Source organism: Lissotriton vulgaris, chromosome 5, assembly GCF_964263255.1.
Source record: "Lissotriton vulgaris chromosome 5, aLisVul1.2, whole genome shotgun sequence".
Classification (NCBI taxonomy): Eukaryota; Metazoa; Chordata; class Amphibia; order Caudata; family Salamandridae; genus Lissotriton; species Lissotriton vulgaris.
In genome coordinates this window covers 1,814,165,283-1,814,183,187 of record NC_141693.1, presented here as the reverse complement: position 1 = coordinate 1,814,183,187, position 17,905 = coordinate 1,814,165,283, and the positions used below count along the sequence as shown (strand labels likewise).

At 43.7% G+C, this 17,905-nt stretch overlaps 5 non-coding genes across 5 annotated transcripts; all 5 read right to left on the bottom strand.

The window, feature by feature from the left end:
- Positions 1-979: 979 nt before the first annotated feature.
- Positions 980-1,066, bottom strand: TRNASTOP-UCA (transfer RNA opal suppressor (anticodon UCA)). Its single transcript has one exon. It is a non-coding gene; the product is annotated as a tRNA-Sec (tRNA).
- Positions 1,067-3,171: 2,105 nt separating this feature from the next.
- On the bottom strand, positions 3,172-3,258 carry TRNASTOP-UCA (transfer RNA opal suppressor (anticodon UCA)). The gene has a single exon. It is a non-coding gene; the product is annotated as a tRNA-Sec (tRNA).
- Positions 3,259-5,293: 2,035 nt separating this feature from the next.
- On the bottom strand, positions 5,294-5,380 carry TRNASTOP-UCA (transfer RNA opal suppressor (anticodon UCA)). Its single transcript has one exon. It is a non-coding gene; the product is annotated as a tRNA-Sec (tRNA).
- A 1,930-nt stretch (positions 5,381-7,310) lies between these two features.
- TRNASTOP-UCA (transfer RNA opal suppressor (anticodon UCA)) lies at positions 7,311-7,397 on the bottom strand. Its single transcript has one exon. It is a non-coding gene; the product is annotated as a tRNA-Sec (tRNA).
- Positions 7,398-9,468: 2,071 nt separating this feature from the next.
- TRNASTOP-UCA (transfer RNA opal suppressor (anticodon UCA)) lies at positions 9,469-9,555 on the bottom strand. The gene has a single exon. It is a non-coding gene; the product is annotated as a tRNA-Sec (tRNA).
- Between the last annotated feature and the right edge of the window lie 8,350 nt (positions 9,556-17,905).

The window sequence follows — 17,905 nt, the reverse complement described above, 5'->3', positions numbered from 1 at the left end:
ATGACTCATGGAAAGGAAAGTCCAAGACACCTCAAAACGACTTGTGGAAAGAAAAGCCCAAGACACTTTAACATAAATTGTGTGGCAGTTTTTCCCCTTTGCCGGGAAATGGGTAGACATATACTGGAGAAGACTTAAAACACTCTATGAATCAGGTTATGCTGCAACATGTTTTTTGCTCTGCTGGATCACTCCAAATGAGAGGACGAGGTAAGGAGGTTAGATTTTTGTTGTACAAAAGGTCTTTTTAATCCTAGTTTCCAAATGTGATGGAATGGTATAATCCTGAGGATATCGTTTTATGTCGTTGGGCCTCAGGGTCCATTATCTGGCCCTAAAAATGGGATAGCCTAGAGGCAAATTCATTTTGCAGGCTTCATTATACATATGTATTCATGTATTTATTTATTCATTTGTTTATATTGGGTGCACAGAAAGACTGTGAGACTCCAAGATCTGTGAGTAAAGTCTGCAACAAAGAAGTACAGTGCCTACTCCGTGGACTGAGGATGGGGTTCAGTGGTCCTTCCCCAGTACCGGGGGCATCTATGGGAGCAGATAGATGACCATTTACTTTGATATTGTCAAAGGTGATACCCTCATTCCATTGATGAACGTCACTGCCTTCCTTTCATTAGTATCGGACACTATCTCTTCCCAATCTCTCAGATTATTAATGTCAGATTCTCCAATCTACATTGTGTTAATGCATACCCTTCCTTTCATGACTTGCTAGGGTGCCCAAGTGAATCGCTCCTCAGACCGCTGGCTACTATTTAACAAGTAATTCTCTCGGATACTCTTTAAACTTAAATTGTGACGTGGCCTTGAAAACAGAGAAGAAAACACGTGTCGGCTGGGCTGCTGAAAATGTAGTTACCAAATATTGTGTTCTACAAGTTGTGAACATAAACAGAATTGACAAAAAGCATATGTATCAGTTACCCTGACAATGGGCAGAACATCACAAATGCTGCCTCGCCCAGAAGGTGGAATTGAACCACTCTGTCGCTAGACAGCTACAGGTTTGAAGCCTGCACCCCAGACCACTGAGGTTCATCCGGGCAAAGAAACATTATAGCAAAACAGTTATATATATCACAAGAATATATACGTTTTTACAGGTAGGGTGCGGGCCAAAATGTGTAATCCGCCTAACTATCAATGTCCACTATTTATTGAAGTTCTGGGCTCAGCTCTATTTTTGATTTGTCTTTATTTTCATGCACTGATTCAGTCAAAAGTTCAGAATATGAACCTTTGATTGTATGCAAAACAGAGACAGGATTTCTGGGTAAACGAGACTTGCTGCCACCCTTTCTTATAATGTGGACAAAGTTCAGATAAATCATTGCTAATGTCAGCGTTAACAAAAATAGAATAGGAAAGGCCGTGCTGATTTGAGTTTACAGAACACAGAATAAACAGACATTATTAAAGCCTTACTCTGTTCTCTCACTCTCTCTGACTCCTTGAACGGAAAGAGAAAGACACTAAAATATGACTTGTGTAAAGGAAAGCCAAAACACCACAACATGACTTGTGTAAAGGAAAGCCAAAACACCACAACATGAATTGTGTAAAAGAAAGCCAAGACACCACAACATGAATTGTGTAAAAGGAAGATCAAGACAACACAACAGACTCATGTCAAGGAAAGCCAAGACACCACAACATGAATTGTGTAAAGGAAATTCCAGGATACCACAACATAACTCATGGAAAGCTGAAGACACCAGAGCATTGCTCGTGTAAAGGAAAGTCCAAGACAACAAAACATGACTCGGGTAAAGGAAACATCATGACTTGTGGTAAGAAAAATGCAAGACAACACAACATGAATGCTGTAGAGGAAAGACCAAGACACCATAACATGACTTGTGTAAAGGATAGTTCAAGAAAACAAAACATGACTTGTGTAAAGGAAAGCCAAGACACCGCAACATGACTTGTGTAAAGGAAAGTCAAGACACCACAACATGACTCGTGTAAAGGAAAGCCAAGACACCACATCGTGACTCATGAAAAGGCAAGCCAAGACACCACAACATGACTTGTGTAAAGGAAAGCCATGGCACCACAACATGACTCGTGTAAAGGAAAGCCGAAGACACCACAACATGACTTGTGTAAAGGAAAGCCAAGACACCACAAAATGACTCATGGAAAGGAAAAACCCAGACACCACAACATGACTCATGGAAAGGAAAGTCCAAGACACCTCAAAACGACTTGTGGAAAGAAAAGCCCAAGACACTTTAACATAAATTGTGTGGCTGTTTTTTCCCCTTTGCCGGGAAATGGGTAGACATATCCTGGGGGAGACTGAAAACACTCTATGAATCAAGTTATGCTGCAACATGTTTTTTGCTCTACTGGATCACTCCAGATGAGAGGACGAGGTAAGGAGGTTAGATTTTTGTTGTACAAAAGGTCTTTTTAATCCTAGTTTCCAAATGTGATGGAATGGTATAATCCTGAGGATATCGTTTTATGTCGTTTGGCCTCAGGGTCCATTATCTGGCCCTAAACATGGGATAGCCTAGAGGCAAATTCATTTTGCAGGCTTCATTTTACATATGTATTCATGTATTTATTTATTCATTTGTTTATATTGGGTGCACAGAAAGATTGTGAGACTCCAAGATCTGTGAGTAAAGTCTGCAACAAAGAAGTAAAGTGCCTACTCCGTGGACTGAGGATGAGATTCAGTGGTCCTTCCCCAGTACCGGGGGCATCTATGGAGCAGATAGATGACCATTTACTTTGATATTGTCAAAGGTGATACCCTCATTCCATTGATGAACGTCACTGCCTTCATTTAATTAGTATTGGACACTATCTCTTCCCAATCTCTCACATTATTAATGTCAGATTCTCCAATCTACACTGTGTTTAATGCATACCCTTCCTTTCATGACTTGCTGGGGTGCCCAGGTGAATCGCTCCTCAGAGCGCTGGCTACTATTTAACAAGTAATTCTCTCGGATACTCTTTGATCTTAAATGGTGACGTGGCCTTGAAAACAGAGAAGAAAACACGTGTCGGCTGGGCTGCTGAAAATGTAGTTACCAAATGTTGTCTTCTGCAAGTTGTGAACATAAACAGAATTGACAAAAAACATATGTATCAGTTACCCTGACAATGGGCAGCCCATCACAAATGCTGCCTCGCCCAGAAGGTGGAATTGAACCATTCTGTCGCTAGACAGCTACAGGTTTGAAGCCTGCACCCAAGACCACTGAGGTTCATCCGGGCAAAGAAACATTATAACAAAACAGGTATTTTTATCACAAGAATACATGCGCTTTTACAGGTAGGGTGCAGGCCAAAATGTGTAATCCGCCTAGCTATCAATGCCCAATATTTATTGAAGTTCTGGGCTCAGCTCTATTTTTGATTTGTCTTTATTTTCATGCACTGATTTAGTCAAAAGTTCAGAATATGAACCTTTGATTGTATGCAAAACAGAGACAGGATTTCTGGGTAAACGAGACTTGCTGCCACCCTTTCTTATAATGTGGACAAAGTTCAGATAAATCATTGCTAATGTCAGCGTTAACAACACTAGAAGAGGAAAGGCCGTGCTGATTTGAGCTTACAGAACACAGAATAAACAGACATTCTTAAAGCCTTACTCTGTTCTCTCACTCTCTCTGACTCCTTGAACGGAAAGAGCAAGACACCACAACATGACTTGTGTAAAGGAAAGCCAAAACACAACAACATGACTTGTGCAAAGAAAAGCCAAAACACCACAACATGAATTGTGTAAAAGAAAGCAAAGACACCACAATATGAACTGTGTAAAAGGAAGATCAAGACAACACAACATGACTCATGTCAAGGAAAGCCAAGACACCCCAACATGAATTGTGTAAAGGAAAGTACTAGATACCACAAATATAACTCATGGAAAGCTGAAGACACCACAGCATGGCTCGTGTAAAGGAAAGTCCAACACAACAAAACATGACTCGGGTAAAAGAAACACCATGACTTGTGGTAAGGCAAGTCCAAGACAAGACAACATGAATGCTGTAAATAAAAGACCAGAACCATAACATGACTTGTGTAAAGGAAGGCCAAGACACCACAACATGACTTGTGTAAAGGAAAGTCAAGACACCACAACATGACTCGTGTAAAAGAAAGCCAAGACACCACAACGTGACTAATGAAAAGGCAAGCCAAGACACCACAACATGACTTGTGTAAAGGAAAGCCATGGCACCACAACATGACTTGTGTAAAGGAAAGTCGAAGACACCACAACATGACTCGTGTAAAGGAAAGCCAAGACACCACAACATGACTCATGGAAAGGAAAGTCCAAGACACCTCAAAACGACTTGTGGAAAGAAAAGCCCAAGATACCACAACATGAATTGTGTGGTCGTTTTTTCCACTTTGCCGGGAAATGGGTAGACATATACTGGGGGAGACTTAAAACACTCTATTAATCGGGTTATGCTGCAACATATTTTTTTGCTCTGCTGGATCACTCCAGATGAGAGGACGAGGTAAGGATGTTAGATTTTTTTATTGTACAAAAGGTCTTTTTAATCCTAGTTTCCAATTGTGATGGAATGGTATAAACCTGAGGATATCGCTTTATGTCGTTGTGCCTCAGGGTCCATTATCTGGCCCCAAAAAAGTGATAGCCTAGAGGCAAACTCATTTTGTAGGCTTCTTTATACATATGCATTCATGTATTTATTTATTCATTTGTTTATATTGGGCGCACAGAAAGACTGTGAGACTCCAAGATCTGTGAGTAAAGTCTGCAACAAAGAAGTAAAGTGCCTACTCCGTGGACTGAGGATTGGGTTCAGTGGTCCTTCCTCAGTACCGGGGGCATCCATGGGAGCAGATAGATGACCATTTACTTTGATATTGTCAAAGGCGATACCCTCATTCCATTGATGAACGTCACTGCCTTCATTTCATTAGTATCGGACACTATCTCTTCCCAATCTCTCAGATTATTAATGTCAGATTCTCCAATCTACACTGTGTTTAATGCATACCCTTCCTTTCTTGACTTGCTAGGGTGCCCAAGTGAATCTCTCCTCAGACCGCTGGCTACTATTTAACAAGTAATTCTCTCGGATACTCTTTGATCTTAAATGGTGACGTGGCCTTGAAAACAGAGAAGAAAACACGTGTCGGCTGGGCTGCTGAAAATGTACTTACCAAATATTGTCTTCTACAAGTTGTGAACATAAACAGAATTGACAAAAAAAATTTATCAGTTACCCTGACAATGGTCAGCCCATCACAAATGCTGCCTCGCCCAAAAGGTGGAACTGAACCACTCTGTCGCTAGACAGCTACACGTTTGAAGCCTGCACCCCAGACCACTGAGGTTCATCCGGGGAAAGAAACATTATAGCAAAACAGGTATATACATCACAAGAATACATACTCTTTTACAGATAGGGTGCGGGCCAAAATGTGTAATCCGCCTAGCTATCAATGTCCACTATTTATTGAAGTTCTGGGCTCAGCTCTATTTTTGATTTGTCTTTATTTTCATGCACTGATTTAGTCAAAAGTTCAGAATATGAACCTTTGATTGTATGCAAAACAGAGACAAGATTTCTAGGTAAACAAGACTTGCTGCCACCCTTTCTTATAGTGTGGAAAAAGTTCAGATAAATCATTGCTAATGTCAGCGTTAACAACAATAGAATAGGAAAGGCCGTGTTGATTTGAGTTTACAGAACACAGAAGAAACAGACATTATTAAAGCCTTACTCTGTTCTCTAACTCTCTCTGACTCCTTGAACGGAAAGAGCAAGACACCAAAACATGACTTGTGTAAAAGAAAGCCAAAACACCACAACATGACTTGTGTAAAGGAAAGCCAAAACACCACAACATGAATTGTGTAAAAGGAAGATCAAGACAGCACAACATGACTCATGTCAAGTAAAGCCAAGACACCACAACATGAATTGTGTAAAGTAAAGTCCAAGATACCACAACATAACTCATGGAAAGCTGAAGACACCACACCATGGCTCGTGTAAAGGAAAGTCCAAGACAACAGAACATGACTCGGGTGAAGGAAACACCATGACTTGTGATAAGGAAAGTCCAAGGCAACACAACATGAATGCTGTAAAGGAATGACCAAGACACCATAACATGACTTGTGTAAAGGATAGTTCAAGAAAACAAAACATGACTTGTGTAAAGGAAAGCCAAAACACCACAACATGACTTATGTAAAGGAAAGCCAAAACACCATAACATGAATTGCGTAAAAGAAAGCCAAGACACCACAACATGAATTGTGTAAAAGGAAGATCAAGACACCACAACATGACTCATGGAAAGGAAAGTCCAAGACACCTCAAAACGACTTGTGGAAAGAAAAGCCCAAGACACTTTAACATAAATTGTGTGGCAGTTTTTCCCCTTTGCCGGGAAATGGGTAGACATATACTGGAGAAGACTTAAAACACTCTATGAATCAGGTTATGCTGCAACATGTTTTTTGCTCTGCTGGATCACTCCAAATGAGAGGACGAGGTAAGGAGGTTAGATTTTTGTTGTACAAAAGGTCTTTTTAATCCTAGTTTCCAAATGTGATGGAATGGTATAATCCTGAGGATATCGTTTTATGTCGTTGGGCCTCAGGGTCCATTATCTGGCCCTAAAAATGGGATAGCCTAGAGGCAAATTCATTTTGCAGGCTTCATTATACATATGTATTCATGTATTTATTTATTCATTTGTTTATATTGGGTGCACAGAAAGACTGTGAGACTCCAAGATCTGTGAGTAAAGTCTGCAACAAAGAAGTACAGTGCCTACTCCGTGGACTGAGGATGGGGTTCAGTGGTCCTTCCCCAGTACCGGGGGCATCTATGGGAGCAGATAGATGACCATTTACTTTGATATTGTCAAAGGTGATACCCTCATTCCATTGATGAACGTCACTGCCTTCATTTCATTAGTATCGGACACTATCTCTTCCCAATCTCTCAGATTATTAATGTCAGATTCTCCAATCTACATTGTGTTTAATGCATACCCTTCCTTTCATGACTTGCTAGGGTGCCCAAGTGAATCGCTCCTCAGACCGCTGGCTACTATTTAACAAGTAATTCTCTCGGATACTCTTTAAACTTAAATTGTGACGTGGCCTTGAAAACAGAGAAGAAAACACGTGTCGGCTGGGCTGCTGAAAATGTAGTTACCAAATATTGTGTTCTATAAGTTGTGAACATAAACAGAATTGACAAAAAGCATATGTATCAGTTACCCTGACAATGGGCAGAACATCACAAATGCTGCCTCGCCCAGAAGGTGGAATTGAACCACTCTGTCGCTAGACAGCTACAGGTTTGAAGCCTGCACCCCAGACCACTGAGGTTCATCCGGGCAAAGAAACATTATAGCAAAACAGGTATATATATATCACAAGAATATATACGTTTTTACAGGTAGGGTGCGGGCCAAAATGTGTAATCCGCCTAACTATCAATGTCCACTATTTATTGAAGTTCTGGGCTCAGCTCTATTTTTGATTTGTCTTTATTTTCATGCACTGATTTAGTCAAAAGTACAGAATATGAACCTTTGATTGTATGCAAAACAGAGACAGGATTTCTGGGTAAACGAGACTTGCTGCCACCCTTTCTTATAATGTGGACAAAGTTCAGATAAATCATTGCTAATGTCAGCGTTAACAAAAATAGAATAGGAAAGGCCGTGCTGATTTGAGTTTACAGAACACAGAATAAACAGACATTATTAAAGTCTTACTCTGTTCTCTCACTCTCTCTGACTCCTTGAACGGAAAGAGCAAGACACTAAAATATGACTTGTGTAAAGGAAAGCCAAAACACCACAACATGACTTGTGTAAAGGAAAGCCAAAACACTACAACATGAATTGTGTAAAAGAAAGCCAAGACACCACAACATGAATTGTGTAAAAGGAAGATCAAGACAACTCAACAGACTCATGTCAAGGAAAGCCAAGACACCACAACATGAATTGTGTAAAGGAAATTCCAGGATACCACAACATAACTCATGGAAAGCTGAAGACACCAGAGCATTGCTCGTGTAAAGGAAAGTCCAAGACAACAAAACATGACTCGGGTAAAGGAAACATCATGACTTGTGGTAAGAAAAATGCAAGACAACACAACATGAATGCTGTAAAGGAAAGACCAAGACACCATAACATGACTTGTGTAAAGGATAGTTCAAGAAAACAAAACATGACTTGTGTAAAGGAAAGCCAAGACACCGCAACATGACTTGTGTAAAGGAAAGTCAAGACACCACAACATGACTCGTGTAAAGGAAAGCCAAGACACCACATCGTGACTCATGAAAAGGCAAGCCAAGACACCACAACATGACTTGTGTAAAGGAAAGCCATGGCACCACAACATGACTCGTGTAAAGGAAAGCCGAAGACACCACAACATGACTTGTGTAAAGGAAAGCCAAGACACCACAACATGACTCATGGAAAGGAAAGTCCAAGACACCTCAAAACGACTTGTGGAAAGAAAAGCCCAAGACACTTTAACATAAATTGTGTGGCTGTTTTTTCCCCTTTGCCGGGAAATGGGTAGACATATACTGGGGGAGACTTAAAACACTCTATGAATCAAGTTATGCTGCAACATGTTTTTTGCTCTACTGGATCACTCCAGATGAGAGGACGAGGTAAGGAGGTTAGATTTTTGTTGTACAAAAGGTCTTTTTAATCCTAGTTTCCAAATGTGATGGAATGGTATAATCCTGAGGATATCGTTTTATGTCGTTTGGCCTCAGGGTCCATTATCTGGCCCTAAACATGGGATAGCCTAGAGGCAAATTCATTTTGCAGGCTTCATTATACATATGTATTCATGTATTTATTTATTCATTTGTTTATATTGGGTGCACAGAAAGATTGTGAGACTCCAAGATCTGTGAGTAAAGTCTGCAACAAAGAAGTAAAGTGCCTACTCCGTGGACTGAGGATGGGATTCAGTGTTCCTTCCCCAGTACCGGGGGCATCTATGGAGCAGATAGATGACCATTTACTTTGATATTGTCAAAGGTGATACCCTCATTCCATTGATGAACGTCACTGCCTTCATTTCATTAGTATTGGACACTATCTCTTCCCAATCTCTCACATTATTAATGTCAGATTCTCCAATCTACACTGTGTTTAATGCATACCCTTCCTTTCATGACTTGCTGGGGTGCCCAGGTGAATCGCTCCTCAGAGCGCTGGCTACTATTTAACAAGTAATTCTCTCGGATACTCTTTGATCTTAAATGGTGACGTGGCCTTGAAAACAGAGAAGAAAACACGTGTCGGCTGGGCTGCTGAAAATGTAGTTACCAAATGTTGTCTTCTGCAAGTTGTGAACATAAACAGAATTGACAAAAAACATATGTATCAGTTACCCTGACAATGGGCAGCCCATCACAAATGCTGCCTCGCCCAGAAGGTGGAATTGAACCATTCTGTCGCTAGACAGCTACAGGTTTGAAGCCTGCACCCCAGACCACTGAGGTTCATCCGGGCAAAGAAACATTATAACAAAACAGGTATTTTTATCACAAGAATACACGCGCTTTTACAGGTAGGGTGCAGGCCAAAATGTGTAATCCGCCTAGCTATCAATGCCCAATATTTATTGAAGTTCTGGGCTCAGCTCTATTTTTGATTTGTCTTTATTTTCATGCACTGATTTAGTCAAAAGTTCAGAATATGAACCTTTGATTGTATGCAAAACAGAGACAGGATTTCTGGGTAAACGAGACTTGCTGCCACCCTTTCTTATAATGTGGACAAAGTTCAGATAAATCATTGCTAATGTCAGCGTTAACAACAATAGAAGAGGAAAGGCCGTGCTGATTTGAGCTTACAGAACACAGAATAAACAGACATTCTTAAAGCCTTACTCTGTTCTCTCACTCTCTCTGACTCCTTGAACGGAAAGAGCAAGACACCACAACATGACTTGTGTAAAGGAAAGCCAAAACACAACAACATGACTTGTGCAAAGAAAAGCCAAAACACCACAACATGAATTGTGTAAAAGAAAGCAAAGACACCACAATATGAACTGTGTAAAAGGAAGATCAAGACAACACAACATGACTCATGTCAAGGAAAGCCAAGACACCCCAACATGAATTGTGTAAAGGAAAGTACTAGATACCAAAAATATAACTCATGGAAAGCTGAAGACACCACAGCATGGCTCGTGTAAAGGAAAGTCCAAGACAACAAAACATGACTCGGGTAAAAGAAACACCATGACTTGTGGTAAGGCAAGTCCAAGACAAGACAACATGAATGCTGTAAAGCAAAGACCAGAACCATAACATGACTTGTGTAAAGGAAAGCCAAGACACCACAACATGACTTGTGTAAAGGAAAGTCAAGACACCACAACATGACTCGTGTAAAAGAAAGCCAAGACACCACAACGTGACTCATGAAAAGGCAAGCCAAGACACCACAACATGACTTGTGTAAAGGAAAGCCATGGCACCACAACATGACTTGTGTAAAGGAAAGTCGAAGACACCACAACATGACTCGTGTAAAGGAAAGCCAAGACACCACAACATGACTCATGGAAAGGAAAGTCCAAGACACCTCAAAACGACTTGTGGAAAGAAAAGCCCAAGATACCACAACATGAATTGTGTGGTCGTTTTTTCCACTTTGCCGGGAAATGGGTAGACATATACTGGGAGAGACTTAAAACACTCTATTAATCGGGTTATGCTGCAACATATTTTTTTGCTCTGCTGGATCACTCCAGATGAGAGGACGAGGTAAGGATGTTAGATTTTTTTATTGTACAAAAGGTCTTTTTAATCCTAGTTTCCAATTGTGATGGAATGGTATAAACCTGAGGATATCGTTTTATGTCATTGTGCCTCAGGGTCCATTATCTGGCCCCAAAAAAGTGATAGCCTAGAGGCAAACTCATTTTGTAGGCTTCTTTATACATATGCATTCATGTATTTATTTATTCATTTGTTTATATTGGGCGCACAGAAAGACTGTGAGACTCCAAGATCTGTGAGTAAAGTCTGCAACAAAGAAGTAAAGTGCCTACTCCGTGGACTGAGGATTGGGTTCAGTGGTCCTTCCTCAGTACCGGGGGCATCCATGGGAGCAGATAGATGACCATTTACTTTGATATTGTCAAAGGCGATACCCTCATTCCATTGATGAACGTCACTGCCTTCATTTCATTAGTATCGGACACTATCTCTTCCCAATCTCTCAGATTATTAATGTCAGATTCTCCAATCTACACTGTGTTTAATGCATACCCTTCCTTTCTTGACTTGCTAGGGTGCCCAAGTGAATCTCTCCTCAGACCGCTGGCTACTATTTAACAAGTAATTCTCTCGGATACTCTTTGATCTTAAATGGTGACGTGGCCTTGGAAACAGAGAAGAAAACACGTGTCGGCTGGGCTGCTGAAAATGTACTTACCAAATATTGTCTTCTACAAAAGGTCACAAGAAAGGGGAGAAAGGTCACAAAAAACAGGGGGATACGAGTGACACAGATGGCAGAAAGGTCACAGAAATGCAGGGGCAGCTAAGCAACAGAAGGCAAAAATGGGCAGCGAGACTCGTGCCGTGAGGGGAGCAGAAGGAAAAACCGGGCAGAGAGAGACGGGGGCAGCGAGGGGAGCAGAAAAGAAACCAGGCAGAGAGACACGGGGGAAGCGAGGGAGAGAACGGGCACAGGCGGTGCTGTGCGAAGGGGGAGCGACCTACCTGGAAGGGTCAAGGTTCGCTCTCCTCACCGCGCAGCAGGGGGGCCTATATGGGGAGGTGGGAGGGAGGAGCAGCTGGGAGGCAGGAGGTGGGGGCAGCGAATGGACAGTCAGGGGGGCGGGGCAGCAGGGGAAGCAGAGGCGAGGGGCGACAAAGGAAACAGAAGGCAAAAGGGCACAACAATTGAGGGGGAAACGAGTGGCACAGAGGCAGAAAGGTCCCATGAAATGGCAGATAAGGTCACAAAAAACGTGGGGAAACGAGTGGCATATAGGCAGAAGGGTCACAAGAAAGGGCAGAAAGGGTCACAAAAAACGGGGGGAAATGAGTGGCACAGAGGCACAATGGTCACAAGAAAGGGCAGAAAAGGACACAAAAAACTTGCGGAAACGAGTGGCACAAAGGGCACAAAGGTCACAAGAAAGGGCAGAAAAGGTCACAAAAAATCAGGGAAACAAGTGGCAGAGTCAGAAAGGTCACAAGAAAGGATAGAAAAGGTCACAAAAAATTGGGGGAAACGAGTGGCAAGAGGCACAAAGTCCCAAGGAAGGGCAGAAAAGGTCACAAAAAACGGGGGGAAACGAGTGGCACAGAAGGAAGATATGTCACAAAAATGCAGGGGCAGCTAAGCAACAGAAGGCAAAAATGGGCAGAGAGACACGGGCCCGCGAGGAGAGCAGAAGGAATAACCGGGCAGAGAGGCATGGGGGCAGCAAGGGGAGCAGGAGGGAAACCAGGCAGAGAGACACGGGGGCAGTGAGGGAGAGAACGGGCACAGGCGGTGCTGTGCGGAGGGGGGAGCGACCTACCTGGAAGGGTCATGGGTCGATCCTGGAGGGAGCGAGTGTGTAGGGAGACATATGTGGTTTATTTTACAATTGTTAACAGTCAGGGATTCCACAGGTGCTCACATAAGTGACAAGGTGAGTTTTTTTGTGACAAGGTGAATGTGCTCTAAATAATACAACATCACAAATACAACAGAGGACGGAACTCCAAATAAATATGTACAAGGAAGGAGGGGGGTTCCTGTAGTGTGGGGTGTCGACAACGTTTCGATCTTTAATTATTCAAGATCATCTTCCGGACAGGGCGGTGAGCGATCTGAAATTCTCAATGCAAAAAGCATGTCATTGGGGGCTCAATGAACTATAATAATTCCTGTATTTACAACAAGGAATGCCAGAAACCGGTCCCCGGTAGCTTGTCTCCTTTCTGGTAAAGAATTGGCTTGGTAGTTTAGTCTGCCCTGTTCCCATGATGCACTGGGCCAGGGACAGACTGATTTGCATATAGCCAGGTTCTGAGCTGGGATGGGGCAGTGAGATAAATAACGGTGATGGATCAAGCCCTGATCTTTGGACTGGGTAAGAGTGGTCTGCTCAATTCAGACACTCTGTTCATCACCACCCCCTTTTGTAAATATAATAATTCCTGGTTCAGCTTTTTGAGAAAGATGGCAGTCGGTCAGGCAGTAAATTCCAACTAGTGAAAGTCAGATGGTATCTTCCGTCTAGTGTGCAGTGGCCCAAGGATTACATATGAGTAGCAGTGGTAGCTGAGGATCAGTATAGTCCGCTAATGATATCTATACATCTGGTGTACCTAAAATAGCCTCTGGGTGGTCCGCACGGTCGTCAATTAACCGATTCCGTAAAAAATTATTCCAAATTTGTAGAGGCGGCAGTTGGTTCCAAAATTAATTCGCGGGTTCTTTGGAGTTGGTCACGTCCCGGTCGGCGTGTCGTGTACACTCGGCTGCACAGGGTCAGACTGATTTGCATATGGCCATGTCTGAATTGGGGTGATGGAGTGAGCTAAAAAATGATGATGGATTAAACCCAGATCGGTTGACTGGGGGTGAGTGTTTGATTTGCTCAAGCGCTCCGTCCATCATCCCCTTTGGTATCGCGGCTACTAAATGCAGCCGGGCTGGAGAAACCTAAGTGCGCATGTGTGGCTGGCTGGCTAAACACATATGGTACTTAGGGAGTGCAAAAGCACTCCTCCTCCCCCTCCCATGTCCCGCACCTCCCTGCACAAACTGACTCAGAGCCGACAAACGAACCCTAAAACAATGCAAGAACATTGTTTTATTTTTCGTTTGCTGGCTCTGCGCCAGTCAGTGGGGTAATGCTCTTTTGCAATTGCGGAGGAGCCGTCCCTTGCATGTTATTCATGTATGGGAATGAGTTCTGCTCTTCTGATGCCAATATCTGTAATTCACTCATTTCATGGGCAAGTGCCTGTGTGTTTATACGCCTGCATGCTATATGTACTAACATATAACATTCTGAGTGGTTTCCTCAATGCATGCTCGAAGAAATGCTGAAATTGTTGTTAGTCATGTTTTTTTCATTTATTGGCAGTGTAAATGCAGCTGTGACCTCCTACAAGGTCAACCGTGAGTTTTGCAAGTTCTTGATAATGAGCAGTAACGGTAATAATATTTACGGATATGACACTGACCGGTTTAATGTGCTTTATTTGGCATTTATATATCACTAGAGCAAGGTAAAATGTCCTGGAGTCCCAGCATATTTCCTGTCCCATACCAAGAAAACACAGATAAAGTATTATGACTTGAATTGATAACTATGCAATTAAACAGTTTATTGCCTGTCAAGGTAAGTTTTACACCCATGTAATGTGTTGCTCGCCCAGAAGGTGGAACTAGAAAGCTACAGGTTTGATGCCTGCACCCCAGACCACTGAGGTTCATCCGGGAAATTACAAAGGTTTAATAGGCAGGTACATATGTCACAAGAAAACTCGTTCTTTTTCAGATAGGGTGTGGGCCAATTCATAATGTGTCTAGCTGTCACTTTTCTCTTCTCTGCTCTCTCCCGCTCTGGCTCTTTGATTGTCTATATTTTTCTGTGCTGACTGAATCCAAAGTTCAGAATAGGAACCTTTAGCCATATGCAAAATAGGTCCAGGCTTTCTGGGTAAATGAGAATTGCTAAGGTATCAACACTCTACAAGCTGCTCTACCTATATTCTTACCCAAACGCAGTTAAGTCATTAAATGTAGCACTCAGGCTAGGCCAATGAGAATTGCTGCCAGCCTTTCTTGTGATGTGGACAAAGTACAGATAAATCATTGCAAATGTCACAGTTAATAACAATGGAATAGGAAAGCCCTGCAAATTTCAGCTTAAAGAACACAAATTAAACAGGCATCTTGAAAGGTTTTTTTTTTTTTTTTTAAACCTTTTTATTGGAAGACAAGCAAAAGACAGTAGTGTAGTACATACAAAGCATATTATGATTCAGAGAACAGCGCAGTGCAGCATTGTACATGGAGAGTTAAGGCGCCAAGTCCAGATGGGGAACAGAGTGTGCAGGAGCGATAGCATAATATCAGCAAATACACGAGGTGGAGCATAGCAGTACAGTTCATAGAAGTACATCAATAACGAGGATCACAATCGTACATCTTTACAGAAAGAACAGCACCAGGCAAGTGGGTGCATACCCAGAGTTCAGTAGGCCCAGAGTTGAGGCCTCTCAAATCGCCACAGAAGGGCTGGCAATGCGGCCCCTCCCCCCACACAATGATTATACAGTGTAAGCCATGCACGGCAAGGATCATCAGTACACAGAACCCCTCCCGGTCACTGTGTCATATGGAGTGTCGTAGACCGAGGAATAATCAAATCAAGGGAGACCCCGTCAGCCCACCCCAACCCGATCCTCACTGTCCGAATCAGAATCCTGCACAGCCCTGGTAAGGGGATGAGCAACCCATTGTTCAGCAGCTACCTGAGGCATAAACGGCATGGGACGCATCTAGTGATACGCATAGTGCGCCTGAGCGCTAACATAATAAAGTTCAAACTCTGGGACGTCAAAGCCCCCGTCGACATACGGCAGCGTCAACGTAGACCATGCCACTCGTGCCTGTTTGCCCCCCCAGAACAATCGGATCAGCTCCGAACGGAGACGCTTGAAAAAATACGCCCCAGGGTAGTACGGTATGTTTTGAAACAGGTAAAGGAAGCGGGGTAGCACAACCATTTTTATCAGGGACGCTCTACCACCCATGGAAAGAGGCAACGACACCCATCTAGTAATGCTATCTGCCAGTTTAGTTATAGCGACGCCATAATTCAGCCTGATCGTTTCCTCCTTGTTCAGGGCCACAACAATACCAAGATATCGTAGCTCCGAATCACACCATTCCAGGGGGTAGTCAAGCGGATAGCGGTGAACTGCTGCAGTGAGCGGAAAGAGTTGGGATTTCTGCCAGTTGATATGCACCCCACAGATACCACCAAAGGCAACAAACTCACGCAGTATCGAGTTAAGGTTCAACTGCGGATCTTTTACATAAAGAGTAACATCGTCCGCATACAGAGATATCCCAATTTGACGCTGAAAACAATTAAACGCACTCCGCTGGTGGAATTGGCGGACCCTACAGGCAAGAGGCTCTACTGCGATGGCAAACAGGAGGGGAGAAAGGGGACAGCCCTGCCGGGTCCCTCTCGTGATAGGAAAAGGGGAGGACAGTACACCATTCACAACCACCCTGGCCACCGGATCGGTATACAGCAACTTGACCCAGGAGATAAAAATCCGAGGAAAGCCCATTCTGCACAGAACATCTACCAAGTAACCCCATTCAACGGAGTCAAACGCCTTAGAAGCATCCAGAAAGACAGCAGCAACCGGGAGCTCAGGCGCTATCGTCGGAATCAAGGAGAACAACGTTCGAAGATTATGAGAAGTTGCCCGGCCAGGCACAAAACCCGACTGGTCGGGTAAAACTATAACGGGCATGAGCTCAGAAAGTCGAGTCGCCAACACCTTGGCCAATATTTTGACATCGCAGTTGAGCAATGAAAGAGGCCTATAGGACCCTACATCCAGGGGGTCTTTCCCAGGTTTGAGCAACAAAATGAGGGCAACCTCCCTCATAGACCCTGGCAATTTCCCCACCTCAAGGGAGTCCTCGAAGACCTCCCGAAGCACCGGAGCCATAATATCCACGTAACATTTATAAAATTCGGCGGGTAGCCCATCCAGTCCTGTGGCCTTTCCATTATTAAGAGACATAATGGCACTTCTGATTTCATCCACCTCAAGGGGCCTACCCAGAAACGCCCTATGATCGTCGGATAGCCAACAGAGCGCCAAATCATCCAGAAACCCCCCATACCTCACATCTCTTGATTGCTGCGTGGTGTATAAGTGTGTGTAATGATGTATAAACGCGTCTTGTATGTCTTTCGTGTCACTACAGCGGGTGCCATCAGGTAAAACCAACTCAAACACATCCGAACTATGCCTCTGATGCCTCGTAAGTGCGGCGAGCACTTTCCCTGGTCTCTCACCTTCACAGTATCTCCTCGCTGTCCAGTACTTCCCCCTATGCTTCGCCTCCCACGCTGCCTCCTCCTCGTATTCTGAGAGTTTACCCCGAAACTGATGCATGAGGTCAGGAGCAGGGCCATCCAGCATCCCACGCTCCAATTGCCGTAAATCATCCTCCAAGCTCGCAAGGGTACGAACAATAGTCCTGAGCACCCCACAGCTCTTGGAGATCGTAACCCCACGGATTGTAACTTTAAATGCCTCCCATATCACTTCCACACTGTCTACAGATCCCCTGTTCCTCGGGAAGAAGGCCTCCACTTCCTCGCCAAGCTCCGCCTTAAAGATGGGATCCAACAGGGCAGATGAGAAGAGTCTCCAAGGTGGTCGCGGCCTGTGCAGGCCAGGCACCGACAACACAACCCTAACTGGACAGTGGTCTGAGTACGTCCTGGGGAGATGCGCTACACCCCGTAGCCCCGTCACAAGGCCCCTAGAGAGGAAGATATAATCCAGTCTCGCCCAGGTACGGGCCTGCGCTGTGAAATGCGTACCCTCCTTCCCCGTGGGGTGTATATATCGCCAACTATCAATCAAACCCGCCTCCTCAACAATGCCCCGTAAGACATCCCTGGCCTGAACATTGTATTGAGAGCTGCCTTCTGACCTGTCTACGACAGCTCGCAGTGCCAAATTAAAATCCCCCCCCCCCACACAATATGTGAGGCATCTACCTCAAGAATATGGCCCCACAGTGTAAGGAAAAAAGCAGGAGAATCAACATTTGGTGCATAACAATTCAC